General features: G+C 43.7%; 1 long non-coding RNA gene across 1 annotated transcript; it reads left to right on the forward strand.

Annotated features, from left to right (window-relative positions):
- Positions 1 to 4,716: 4,716 nt before the first annotated feature.
- Positions 4,717 to 13,656, forward strand: LOC115020402 (uncharacterized). The gene is made up of 4 exons (XR_003833570.1): positions 4,717 to 4,746; positions 5,301 to 5,576; positions 12,938 to 13,115; positions 13,203 to 13,656. It is a non-coding gene; the product is annotated as an uncharacterized LOC115020402 (long non-coding RNA).
- The last annotated feature ends 959 nt before the right edge of the window (positions 13,657 to 14,615 follow it).

Here is a 14,615-nt window from a genome sequence, read left to right on the forward strand (position 1 = left end):
CCTATCTCTAAGGGAGACGCCACCCGTCTGAGAAAACCCATTTCGGCCAACTGGTAGCGATCCACCTCCCGCACTAGTTCCGGCTCCTTCCCCCACAGAGAGGTGACGTTCCACGTCCCCAGAGCCAGCCTCTGCTGCCCGGGTCTGGTCCGTCGAGGTCCCTGACCATCACTGTGTTGTGGAAGTTTTCCTGCTTTACTCTGGAGAGATGTATATAAAATCAAATACATGGTGATAGAGACAGAGTTGTCTTTGTGCATTTATTTGCTGCCACAAATGGCACCAGTTTCACAGAATACAGCATAGTCTATGGAAGGGCACAGGTTGGAAGAAGACACATAGGCATTTTATACAATTTGGTTTGGAGGCGAGGTGATGGAAAAACACAGGGGGCCGAGCCAAACTGCCCTTTGATGCTTGTAAGGTAATAGTTATGTAAACAGAGTATTGGGTGATACACTCAATATTCTGTCTCAGTATGTTAAATAGTTTGATCAAGATTTGGGTGTGTCCTGTCTTTTGTTTTGATCAGGATGCTACACAGGTTGAAACATTTGGGTGTGTCCTGTCTTTTGTTAGTTCAGTATCAGTCTAATCGGGATGCGTCTGTCTTGTATTAACATGACCGGCACTTCTATGTTAGCATCAAATGGCAGTTGGCTTGTTTAACATAGGAAACTTATATAATTAAAACAGTAGACATTTAAATTGCTATTACAACTGCCACCCGTGTGACAGCGCACCCGACCCCAGCCTGTCTCTCTGTCTTTCTCTCTAATTGCCTGTCTCTCTGTCTGCCTGTCTGTCTCTCTGTCTGCCTGTCTGTCTCTCTGTCTGCATGCCTTTCTCTCTGTCTCCCTACCTATCTGTCTGTCTCTCTGTCTGCCTGTCATTCTGTCTGCCTGTCTCTCTGTATGTCTCTGTTTGCCTGCCTGTCTGTCTGTCTGTCTGTCTGTCTGTCTGTCTCTCTGCATGTCTGTCTCTCTCTCTCTCTGTCTGCCATCCTATCTGTCTGTCTCTCTCTCTGCCTGTCTCTCTGTCTGTCTCTATGTCTCTCTGTCTGTCTGCCTGTCTCTCTCTCTCTGCCTGTCTCTCTGTCTGTCTCTATGTCTCTCTGTCTGCCTGCCTCTCTCTCTGTCTGCCTGCCTGTCTCTCTGTCTGCCTTTCTCTCTCTCTGTCTGTCTCTCTGTTTGTCTGCCTGTCTCTCTGTCTGCCTGTCTGTCTCTCTGTCTTTCTGCCTGTCTCTCTGTCTGCCTGTCTGTCTCTCTGTCTGTCTCTCTGTTTGCCTGCCTGTCTGTCTCTCTGCCTGTCTGTCTGTCTGTCTGTCTGCCTGTCTCTCTGTCTGTCTCTCTGCCTATCTGTCTGTCTGTCTGCCTGTCTGTCTCTCTGTCTGTCTCTCTGCCTATCTGTCTGCCTGTCTGTCTGTCTCTCTGTTTGCCTGCCTGTCTGTCTCTCTACCTGTCTGTCTGTCTCTCTGTCTGTCTCTCTGCCTATCTGTCTGCCTGTCTGTCTGTCTCTCTGTTTGCCTGCCTGTCTGTCTCTCTGCCTGTCTGTCTGTCTCTCTGTCTGTCTCTCTGCCTTTCTCTCTCTCTGTCTGCCCGTCTCTCTGTTTTTCTCTGTGTCTGTCTCTGTGTCTGCCTGTCTGTCTGTCTGCCTTTCTCTCTGTCTGTCTCTCTGCCTGTCTGTCTTTCTCTCTGTCTGTCTCTCTGTCTGCCTGTCTGTCTCCCTCTCTGTCTGCCTGTCTATCTCTCTGTCTGCCTGTCTGTCTCTCTACATGTCTCTCTGTCTGCCTGTCTCTCTGTCTGCCTGTCTGTCTCTCTGCCTGTCTGTCTCTCTTTCTGTCTGCCTCTCTGTCTGCCTGTCTCTTTGTCTGCCTGCCTGCCTGTCTCTCTCTCTGCCTGTCTGTCTTTCATTCTGCCTGTCTCTCTATCTCTCTGTCAGTCTGTCTGTCTCTCTGTTTGCCTGCCTGTCTATCTCTCTGCCTTTCTGTCTCTCTGCCTGTCTCTGTCTGCCTGTCTCTCTGTCTGTCTCTCTGCCTGTCTCTCTGTCTGCCTGCCTGCCTGCCTATCTTTCTGCCTGTTTGTCTGTCTGTCTGCCTGTCTGTCTCACTGCCTGTCTGTCTCTCTGCCTTTCTGTCTCTCTGTCTGTCTGTCTGTCTCTCTGTCTGTCTGCCTGTCTCTCTGTCTGTCTCTCTGCCTATCTGTCTGTCTGCCTGTCTGTCTGTCTCTCTGTTTCCCTGCCTGTCTGTCTCTCTGCCTGTCTGTCTGTCTCTCTGTCTGTCTCTCTGCCTGTCTGTCTGTCTCTCTGCCTTTCTCTCTCTCTGTCTGCCTGTCTCTCTGTTTTTCTCTGTGTCTGTCTCTGTGTCTGCCTGTCTGTCTGCCTGTCTGTCTCTCTGTCTGCCTCTATGTCTGTCTCCCTGCCTGTCTGTCTCTCTTTCTGTCTGCCTCTCTGTCTGCCTGTCTCTTTGTCTGCCTGCCTGCCTGTCTCTCTATCTCTATGTCAGTCTGTCTGTCTGTCTGTCTGTGTGCCTGTCTGTCTGTCTGTCTGTCTGTCTGTCTGTCTGTCTGTCTGCTTTGCATCAATCGTCATCCTGAGGCGCAGCTCCATCGCCGTGGCGACAGAGAGCAGTCTGGTCGCCATGGGAGACGGGACAGAAATAAGTGTGTGTGTGTGTGTGTGTGGACCGACATGATGTAATTGTTTTTAGTCACATCTGAAGAATCTCTTTGTGAAACAGCAACGACACAGACTCAGTACTACAGTACTACTGCAGAGTACTACAGTAATACTGCAGAGTACTACAGTCATACTGCAGAGTACTACAGTACTACTGCCGAGTACTGCAGTAATACTGCAGAATACTACAGTCATACTGCAGAGTACTACAGTAATACTGCAGAGTACTACAGTACTACTGCCGAGTACTACAGTACTACTGTCGAGTACTACAGTAATACTGCAGAATACTACAGTACTACTGCAGAGTACTACAGTAATACTGCAGAGTACTACAGTCATACTGCAGAGTACTACAGTACTACTGCCGAGTACTGCAGTAATACTGCAGAGTACTACAGTACTACTGCCGAGTACTACAGTACTACTGCCGAGTACTGCAGTAATACTGCAGAATACTACAGTCATACTGCAGAGTACTACAGTAATACTGCAGAATACTACAGTCATACTGCAGAGTACTACAGTAATACTGCAGAGTACTACAGTACTACTGCCGAGTACTACAGTACTACTGCCGAGTACTACAGTCATACTGCAGAATACTACAGTAATACTGCAGAGTACTACAGTAATACTGCAGAGTACTACAGTACTACTGCCGAGTACTACAGTACTACTGCCGAGTACTACAGTCATACTGCAGAATACTACAGTAATACTGCAGAATACTACAGTCATACTGCAGAGTACTACAGTAATACTGCAGAGTACTACAGTACTACTGCCGAGTACTACAGTACTACTGCCGAGTACTACAGTCATACTGCAGAATACTACAGTAATACTGCAGAATACTACAGTAATACTGCAGAGTACTACAGTAATACTGCAGAGTACTACAGTCATACTGCAGAGTACTACAGTAATACTGCAGAGTACTACAGTAATACTGCTGAGTAATACAGTACTACTGCAGAGTACTACAGTAATACTGCAGAGTACTACAGTCCTTCTGTAGTTCTTCTACTGTGAGTGATGTCCACACTTGTGCGGGTCGTTTTGTAAACCGGGTTGCAGAGAGAAGGGCGCTCTGACTGCACGTCTACACGTGGACTCTGAAGACACTTCACTTCCTGTCTGCTTTACTGAAGCTCGAACAGTGAGCTAAAACATCGTTAGGGTGCGGACGCAGAGAGGACCCTGCGTGTTAATATTTAGGATGTCCCGCTGTCCTGCTGCAACAGGTCACAGTCTGCAAGGCGGCACGCTATTCTGGCCCACAATCCTTTGCACAGCTGATATATGAATTTAGAGGTTTGGAACACAGCCTGTGTTTACCTGTGTTGGACAAGGCCTGAAAAAAATAAAAGTCCTAAAAAGTTATACATTCCAGCTGAACGAAGTCTGTTTGTAGAAATATCAGAAATATAACCTGCTGAAAACTCTCTGAGGCTCCTGCTGGGATCAGACGACAAGTGGAAATAGAGCTTCTGATTCGAGCACATGGACCCTGCAGCTGTAACCACACACACACACACACACACACACACACACACACACACACACACACACACACACACACACACACACACATACACACGCACACACACACACACTCCTGTGGTGTGTCTGATGTAATGTAATGCGACTCTGCTTTATAAATCGGTTTCCTTATTTAGATTATTCTGAGAAATAATTTGGTCTGTGGGTTCATTTCCTGTCTGCCAATAAACATGAAAATGCCAAAAGAAAATCTTTTAAAAAGTCAGAAAATAGTGAAAATATTCCTAAAGCTGAGTCTTTAAGTGTTAAGTGTCTTTAAGTGTCATGAGCCCTCTCCCTGCCTGGTAACACCACTAATTGTTTTCAATTATGTGCCACTCTGCTCCCTGCGCTCTCTACTCTGTCTGATTACCTCCACCTGTCTCTGCTCTGCTCCACCCTCGTTAACCTACCAGCTGCACTGCATTTACCACTCATCATGCCCTGTATAGAAAGCCCTGTTTTTCAGTCCACACTTGTCAGATCGTCTGCAAACCTGCATCGGAATCCTGCCTGCCTGCAAATGTGTGTGTGTGTGTGTGTGTGTGTGTGTGTGTGTGTGTGTGTGTGTGTGTGTGTGGTGTGTGTGTGTGTGTGTGTGTGTGTGTGTGTGTGTGTGTGTGTGTGTGTGTGTGTGTGTGTGTGTGTGTGTGTGTGTGTGTGTGTGTGTGTGTGTGTGTGTGTGTGTGTGTGTGTTGTGTGTGTGTGTGTGTGTGTGTGTGTGTGTGTGTGTGTGTGTGTGTGTGTGTGTGTGTGTGTGTGTGTGTGTGTGTGTGTGTGATCAACTATTTAAAATGGGCTCGTCAAAAACTACAGCAATAAATTATTCTTACAGAAAGTAGAAATACTCTAGATTAAATATATATATTATATAAATATATGATATATAATTTAAAGTCTGTTTGTGATTTAATTCTCTGTTTAGTTTTTTTCCTACTTATTTAAATGTTTGTATTCTTCATTCTGTTTAAAGATTTCATCATACAAGACAGTTTTCTCTCTTCTTTTAGTGTTTAGAATGTAATAGTGTTAATATATTCTCAGTCACCAGGTGTTTTCTCTCACCTGTCGTTGTTCAGCACGACGGACACGTCCCCTTTAAGAGAACCAGGAAGTGCATGGGAGCAGAAAAAGGGGCGGTGCTTCAGGGCGGGGAGGTGCGTTGTGAGGAAACAGGTGTGTGTGCTGACAGGGTGATGTCATTGTGTGGCGGAGTCACCTGGGAGCAAAGCGTGGACACAGATAGAGGAAGAGGAGGCCACGAGAAGCTTCATCACTCCTGTTTTCTCCCCGAGGAGGCGCTGGTGTGAGGAGGAGCAGGAGGAGGAGGCGTTAGAATACTGCTGCCTGTCAAGGTGAGAGACGTGTATTCTTCATCCCCTCTGTGGCTGACCCTTCGCACCAGACTCCATTCAAACATCTGCTCATTTGAACTTTTTTAGTTTGTTAAACAGTAAACTACGAGGAGTCTTGTTCAGAGGTCTGCACCTCGTGACTTCTGTGTTTAGTTTCGTCTTCGATATGTAACAATGCTTAACGATGTTGGGGGGCTCTGGATGAGCTTCACTTGAGGTTTTTATTTCTGTATCTGCTGACGTTAACTTGAGATCATTGTCTCGTGCAGAGCCACTGAGAGATTATGAGTTTCTGTAAATAAGTCAAACTGGGTTTGTTGCTGTGGACATTTCTAACATTTTTAAGCGAAGTTATTTATGCTTCATTCTAAAAATAGCACCAACAATAAAACATAAGTGTTGGTTGCTCTGTGGCAGCACTCCGAGAGGAGCTGAAGATATGATCTCCTGATGTATGTTTATAAGAACATGTGTTGCACACAGTTGTGACGTGACCTGCACATTCTGCTTGTTGGTGTTCTGTGTTGGGACGCTGCCTTCGAGCATCCTTTAAAACCTTCCTGCTCTTCTTCTTGCACAGCTCATGAATGTCCTCCATCTTTTCTCGTGTTGCTTTGACCTTTGACCCCTAGCCGTTCTACGAGTGCAGGACAAACAAATCGTTCTCAACTGGGCGCCACACACTCCACCGTCTGCAGTAAATGTAAAATCAGCAATACTACAGTGAAAATACTCCTGTACAAGTACTGCATCCAAAAGGTATACTTAAAGTACTTAAAGTACCCATTCTGCAGCGTAGTGTATATATTCTATCTCTATATCAGTGATGCATTTCATCCGTTAATGTTGCAGCTGGTGAAGCATCACGTGATAGTGATGCACATAATATAAATCTGAAGCTGTTAGAGAAATATAGAGCAGTGAAAAGTACAACATCTCATTTAAACACGTAGTCGAGTAAAAGTATAAAGTAGCAGGAAATACTACAAATAGTACAAGTACCTTAAAATTATACTTAAGTAAATGTACTTAGTTACTTTCCACCACGAATAATAAGTGATAGTGTGTTTCAGGTCAAACCGGTGACTAACTGTACACACACACACACACCCCGGACACACACTGCCCCGGGGTGTCTGTAGTACCATCATATGACTGGCAGAACAGTGCAGATGTAATAGTAAGGGTGATGTCATGCAGGAAGTGGACATAGTAAAATGAGTACACACACACACACACACTCTGTGTCAGTATGGTGTCACATGACAGTGTGTTTAGCTTCGAGCTGCTTCAACAGTTTCCCTGTTGTGATAAAATGAAACCTGTAGCTTCCAGGTGTTTCTATAAAAGGTTTCATGTGATATTATTTAAGGTCTACATCACAAACTTAAAGTAGACGAAACATTAACTTCGCAGGCTGCTTTTATTCCACGAGCTCGAGCTAACCTTGTGTTAGCTCGTCAGAGTCGGCGCTGTCTGCAGAGAAATGTATTGTTAGTGAAGTTCGCAGCTTGGCTTCATTTCAGACGGAAATATCTCAACAACTATTAAGTGGACTGTCATGAAATGTTCTTCAGACTTCATGTTCCCGAGAGGATGAGCCTCTTTAGCAGCTAGCGACGTGAGACGCCACCCACTGTCACTGAAAGTAATGCTAATGATGCGTAACTGTAAGCCTTAATATAATTAGAACGGATGAATATGGAAGTATTCATGACAAACACGTTTATAACACGTTTATTTCTGCTGCCACTAGATGCCCCCCCCCCCCATCTAGTGGCCATCAATAGTTTTAATGAAAAACAATACTATCAAAATATTCTCATCATCATGAACATTGTTTATTGTTTGAAACAGTCTTTTGAAACTCAGCAGGAGTAAGCTGGTTCACACACACACACACACACACACACACTCACTCCGTAATGAGCAGGAAGCTGCAGCAGGTCAGACTCTTTGTATTTAAATCACTTTTTGTCTCGGCCCTCACTTCACTGAGCTCTTTGTTTCCTGAGGACAGTGAGCATGAAGCGCTGAGAGAAGATGGACACGACTCATTGTTGTCTGAAAACACGTCCTGACACACAGACACACACAAACTGTTCGTCACACTGTTACACAACCGGTCAATTCTGAAGCCACTTCTCAAACTCTTCGTACAGTCTGCGTCACCAACAGTTAATCTCAGCGGCAAAACACATAAACATCTCGAAATGAGCTTGTTCAGCACTGCTAGTAATAATAATAAATAATAATAATAAATCATAATCTTTCCTCTAGCGCCACCCTCAGGACAAACCTTCCTCAGGTGTGTTCTCAGGTGTCTTCAGGTGTGTTCATGTGTTCTCAATGTGCTCTGTTCCAGATTCAAGTTCTATATTGTCATGTGCACAGTCCCAGAGATCAGCAGTGAGTCTCAGATCCAACAGTACAAACAGAAACTTGTGCAGTCTCAGTAAAAGCAAGATGAGAATCTAAGACATGAGACGAGTTAAAATCACAGTCGTCACGGTGACGTCGCCCGTTGGTTTGTTGAATACGGTTTTGAAGTTTGGCATTTTGGGCCGTCGCCATCTTGGTGTGATGAAATGCTCTCTAGGGTCACTTTCCAGTAGAGAAAACATGAAGCACTGCCCTCTAGGGTGTCCTTCAGGTGGAGAAAACATGATGCACTGCCCTCTCGGGTGTCCTTCAGGTGAAGAAAACATGAAGCACTGCCCTCTAGCGTGTCCTTCAGGTGGAGAAAACATGATGCACTGCCCTCTAGGGTGTCCTTCAGGTGGAGAAAACATGAAGCACTGCCCTCTAGGGTGTCCTTCAGGTGGAGAAAACATGAAGCACTGCCCTCTAGGGTGTCCTTCAGGTGGAGAAAACATGAAGCACTGCCCTCTAGGGTGTCCTTCAGGTGGAGAAAACATGATGCACTGCCCTCTCGGGTGTCCTTCAGGTGGAGAAAACATGAAGCACTGCCCTCTAGGGTGTCCTTCAGGTGAAGAAAACATGAAGCACTGCCCTCTAGGGTGTCCTTCAGGTGGAGAAAACATGAAGCACTGCCCTCTAGGGTGTCCTTCAGGTGGAGAAAACATGATGCACTGCCCTCTAGGGTGTCCTTCAGGTGGAGAAAACATGAAGCACTGCCCTCTAGGGTGTCCTTCAGGTGGAGAAAACATGAAGCACTGCCCTCTAGGGTGTCCTTCAGGTGGAGAAAACATGAAGCACTGCCCTCTAGGGTGTCCTTCAGGTGGAGAAAACATGAAGCACTGCCCTCTAGGGTGTCCTTCAGGTGAAGAAAACATGAAGCACTGCCCTCTAGGGTGTCCTTCAGGTGGAGAAAACATGAAGCACTGCCCTCTAGGGTGTCCTTCAGGTGGAGAAAACATGAAGCACTGCCCTCTAGGGTGTCCTTCAGGTGGAGAAAACATGAAGCACTGCCCTCTAGGGTGTCCTTCAGGTGGAGAAAACATGAAGCACTGCCCTCTAGGGTGTCCTTCAGGTGGAGAAAACATGATGCACTGCCCTCTAGGGTGTCCTTCAGGTGAAGAAAACATGAAGCACTGCCCTCTAGGGTGTCCTTCAGGTGGAGAAAACATGAAGCACTGCCCTCTAGGGTGTCCTTCAGGTGGAGAAAACATGATGCACTGCCCTCTAGGGTGTCCTTCAGGTGGAGAAAACATGAAGCACTGCCCTCTAGGGTGTCCTTCAGGTGGAGAAAACATGAAGCACTGCCCTCTAGGGTGTCCTTCAGGTGGAGAAAACATGAAGCACTGCCCTCTAGGGTGTCCTTCAGGTGGAGAAAACATGATGCACTGCCCTCTAGGGTGTCCTTCAGGTGGAGAAAACATGAAGCACTGCCCTCTAGGGTGTCCTTCAGGTGGCGAAAACATGAAGCAGTTCCCTTTTTAGGGCGGAGTTTAAATGAAGAAACGTCTGCCCTACATGCTATACAACCTCCTGCGTGCTGAGCCCCACTGTATGCAGCTGCTGCCCTTTTTGAACTGATAACCTGTCATTTAATCTTGATCAGGAGTTGTTGATAATAATAATAATAATAATAAAGCCATAAAGTAAGTCTTTTCAGACGTTTGATTTTTTACATCTTTTCCAAACATCTGACAAAGAATTGCTTCAAAACCAAACCGATGAAACTTTCTGACGCGACACGTGTAACCTGAATCATCCTGAGATGCTCCTTTAGCGTGGATACTAATGACTCTCAGGAAGGCCTGGTCCTGTTCGGCCCACTTTAATAGAAACCAGGCTGAGGAATGTTTGTGGTTCAGTTCTCCACCCAAACACTCTGCTCTGCTCCACATGTTCTATTTCATTAAACATCGGGAAGATAAAAACAAAGATTGCATAATTCAAGTATCGAGACGAAGCAGGAATACAAAAATATAAATAATGTATAATTTACATGGAAGTGTTTATAAGTGTTAGAAATGTTTGCTTATTCAACTCATTTTCAGATTTTATTCACAGGCTGAAGCACCGCACAAGACCGTTAATGTGTTCGTGTTGAAATAGTAAAGTTTTAGTGAGAAAAACAAAGTGAGTGTTTGATTCATAAATGATCATTTTATGGGTAAAGCATTTCTTTAGTCAAAACAATATTTTCTGAATAATTAAAGATGCTATCATGACTTGGTCTACAGTCAGAAGTTTATTATAATAAACATTTTATTATGAGTCCTCTCTGCAGGGTGTTGTCAGGCTGCGGTGAGCTGCCCTCCACACACACACACGCACACATACACAACATGCTAAAAAGATGATGTGATCCTAAACATGTAACTTTATTGAATCATAAATGCTCCACATGTGAGTTTAATATATATATATATATATATATATATATATATATATATATATATATATATATATTATAACAGATTGTTATTCATCTTCCATAACGTGTCTGTAGATTTACAGAGATCCTCTGTACAAACCTTTGAACTGCTTCATCCAAACTTCACTTTATCTGCAGATCATCACATATTTAATGAGATGATGCCTCATTTGCATATTCCAGAAACCTTCAGCGCAGTACTTTCACCTGTAACGGAGTATTTTTACAGTGTGGTATTTAGTACTTTTACTGCAGAACACACACACACGCACTCACACACGCTCACATGTTGACACTGACGCACGCGCACGTGCTCACGCACAGTGCTGCAGGTAGTAGCCCCTCCCCCTCCGTGCTGCCGCTTTAAACACAATAACCGCCGCTTCTCCGGAGCTGCGCACCGACTGTCCTCCCGTCAGCCGGGATTTCTGCTTCTCCTCCGGTTTACGCATCACAGGTGAGCCGCTGTCAAACCTCCATGTTGCTTGTTCGTCTTCTTCTCGGTAGATTTGAACGTAGCAGCCGTAACTCTCATTCACCGGCGGTAGCTAATACTACGCTGTCGGCACCGGCGGTTACAAACACGGCTCGGTAGTGACCGTCACGCTAACGTGCTGAAAATACCCAACCGGATTTACCGTTTTTGTGTTTTTAGCTGAACTGGAAGATAGAATAATCGGTTTTTAAACGGATTAACGGTGTTCTGCCTTCATTGTTCTCCGTGAAGTTTGCTGGAAGTGATGTAATGTAGTCCCGGTGCCTTTCTGCGTGGCGCGAGCAGTCTGCGCCGGACTCTGTTTGAAAAACAGCATTTTTAAGTGCGAACTGTTCACATGGTAAGGAGGTACTTTGGCCTTGTGAGCTTGTAGGTGTTTCTGCCACAAGCATGCTTTTTATTTTAGTGAAAAATCAACTCCAAACTAATTCCTTCCTGGTGTTCATCACTGTTTTTGAGGAAGGGAATTACAGGAATAACAGGCGAAGCCGTTTTAAATGTGACTTATTTACTTTGAGAATAAGTGCTGTGAGGTGGATCTAACCTCTGCCGATTTAAAGAGTGGTTCATGTGGGTGTCTAAAAGTAACTTATTTATATTGTTCATCGAGTTCACAGAGGCATGTGAACAAAGAAACATTTAAGTGTTACATTTGAGATCGGAGTTTGGTGTGGCGGTAGAAGAGAACGCCTAACGGGGCAGGATGCTCATTCCTGTGTGCAGACTCAAGTCTGTCGTGGTTGGGACTCGAACTTGGTTACTGATAATTATTAGTTCTAGTGTTTCAACATGAATCATACGTTTGGGTTTGCATGACTAAAAACAGCAGAGAGACAGTTTTAAAGGGAGAAAACAACCTGTAGGTTGCAGGAGCAGTTCTGTGATGCATCAGTGATGTGCAGCTGAGCTTTAAATTAAAGGCACATTATCCATGGGAAAATAATGTGCTGAAAGACCAGGAGGAGGAGCTCCTCCCAGTCTGGATGATTTACTGGTTATTCACTGAACTGGTGGAAGCTGCTGCTGGAGGAATGTGGGGAGTGAAAATTAGAACAATACATTCACAACAGGGGATGTGATGCAGCCTCTCGTACAAACTGGAACACGTTTGGATGATTTTTTAATGAATCGGTTTGTGTTGACTGCTGTGTGATGGAGATGTAACACGTTTAATATGTCTTTATCTGGGTATATAGACAAAGAAGTACTCGGATCTTTCCCACAAAATACTTCCTTGGATTCAAAATTAAAGTAATATCAGAAAAATGTGCTTTAAACTCTCAAAATTAAAAGTACTCATTATGCAGAACATTTTTATTTTCTTGATGTCACTGAAAATTGAGACAAACTTTTTATTTGTGCAGGTTTGTCATGAATAAATGTTTCCTTTTGTACATTACTGCCAACAGTTGATATCACTTTAATAAAATATATAACATAATGTTAAACACACTTTACTCTCTTTTCCTTTTTGAAGCACCTCTGTGCTGAATACAGAATCACGTTCGACTTATTCTGCATCCTATCATGGAACACAATTTATTTAAGCTTATATTTATTTAAACTTATATTTATTTAAACTTATATTTAAACTTATCTATATTTAAACGTATATTTATTGAAACGTATATTTATTTAAACTTATATATTTAACGTATATTTAAACGTATATTTATTTAAACTTATATTTATTTAAACGTATATTTATTTAAATGTATATTTATTTAAACTTATATATATTTAAACGTGTATATATATTTAAATGTATATTTATTTAAACTTATATATATTTGAACCATTGTTCATTTAGGGCTGTGTGATTATGACAACAGTGCGAATCAAGATTATTTTGATCAGTATTCTTATTATTCATTGATTTAAGGGACAGAATATCTTAAGTGCACATTTAAATCAGCAGAGCAACATGTTGTGCTAATGTCTTGCAACTCTTTGAATGTAAATTAGACTTAAAATAAGTTTCTTCACTTGAATTCAGTGCATTTTTGTTTTCGTTTGGAGCCTCCTCTGATGCGCAGTAGGAACATTGACTTCACGGCTGCGGTGTGTTGATGACTTGGAGTGTCAGGCTGAGATGTTCCTTCCTGTCGACCGTCTTTACATCCACAGCTGACGAGTCGCTGCAGACGTCGCGCAGGGACACGACGAAGGAGCTAATTCCTCCTTTCACTGGGTGGAAGTACGTGATTTGATGTGCTCCACATTCCCAGTTATTTTGGTTGCAGCTCTGAAGCATGGCTGTATATTCATGAGCTCTCCTTTTTAGTCATTAGGCCCCAAATCTTCCCCCCAGACTGACTGCCAACGAGGTCAGCAGCGAGAGAAGCTTCACGTCCTGTGCCCAGAAAGCTTCTTAGAAAATATCTTACTTTAGTGATTCTCTTGTGGAAATGAAAGATTTAATTTGAATCCTTAGGAGACGAAACATAAGTGATTTATCTTTTAAAAAGTCAAAGAATGAGGTTAAATGACCTCATTTTGTCCTTCATCCTCCTCCTCTCCATCACACACCTTTCACACATGTATATTAATATGATTTTATATTAATCGTGCAGCTGAAAGTCCTTGACTGAAAGAAAACAAAGACCTTGCAAAATCTTCAACCTTTAATTCAACTTTAAATGCTTTGTAAAGTTATGAATTTGTAACGTTATGAATTTGTAAAGTTTTGTATTTGGTGAAAGCTTCTGAAATGTGAGAAGCTGCTTTCAGTGTTTTATGTTCGGATGCCAGAAATGTTGGTAGTCGATACTACGATTAAAAACAAACAGTGACTCCATGTTCTTCAACATGCAGGTCATAATTCATCGAGGATTTATTCAAGTTTACCTTTTGACTACTATTTACTTTGAATGAATAATGTGTGAATGCATCATAATGTAACTGGAACCTCTGTTACTGGCTGCTAACAGCTAAAGCTAACTAGCTCTCCTGCAGAGTTCAGCACAGACTGTTGAGCACAAAGTGGCGTTATCAAGATATAATGGAGAGCGTCGCAAAAGCATGTTCCATCATCCCCAGGACGCCGTCCGACACAAGCTGTGGCGGTGCTATCGGGTACGACGGTGCCTGCGGTCATTTTTAATTGCCAGATTAAACAAAATCAAAATTGTGATTTTTCCGTTCATGTGGAGAAACGAGCTTCATCCAAGTCGTTTGATTTGAACTGGGTTTGGTGAAAATACGAAGATTAGACCGTTTCTTCTCAACTCGGAGGGTCGGACTTGAATATAATATGTCTCTGTCTGTGTCTGTCTGTCTGTCTCTCTCTGTCTCACTCTGTCTGTGTCTGTCTGTCTGTCTCTCTCTGTCTCACTCTGTCTGTGTCTGTCTGTCTGTCTCTCTCTGTCTCACTCTGTCTGTGTCTGTTCCTGTCTGTCTTCTCTCTCTGTCTCACTCTGTCTGTGTCTGTCTGTCTGTCTCTCTCTGTCTCACTCTGTCTGTCTCTGTCTGTCTGTCTGTCTCTCTCTGTCTCACTCTGTCTGTCTGTCTGTCTGTCTGTCTGTCTCTGTCTCACTCTGTCTGTGTCTGTCTGTCTCTCTCTGTCTCACTCTGTCTGTGTCTGTCTGTCTGTCTCTCTCTGTCTTACTCTGTCTGTGTCTGTCTGTCTGTCTCTCTCTGTCTCACTCTGTCTGTGTCTGTCTGTCTGTCTCTCTCTGTCTCACTCTGTCTGTCTCTG

This window comes from Cottoperca gobio, chromosome 15 (assembly GCF_900634415.1).
Source record: "Cottoperca gobio chromosome 15, fCotGob3.1, whole genome shotgun sequence".
Classification (NCBI taxonomy): Eukaryota; Metazoa; Chordata; class Actinopteri; order Perciformes; family Bovichtidae; genus Cottoperca; species Cottoperca gobio.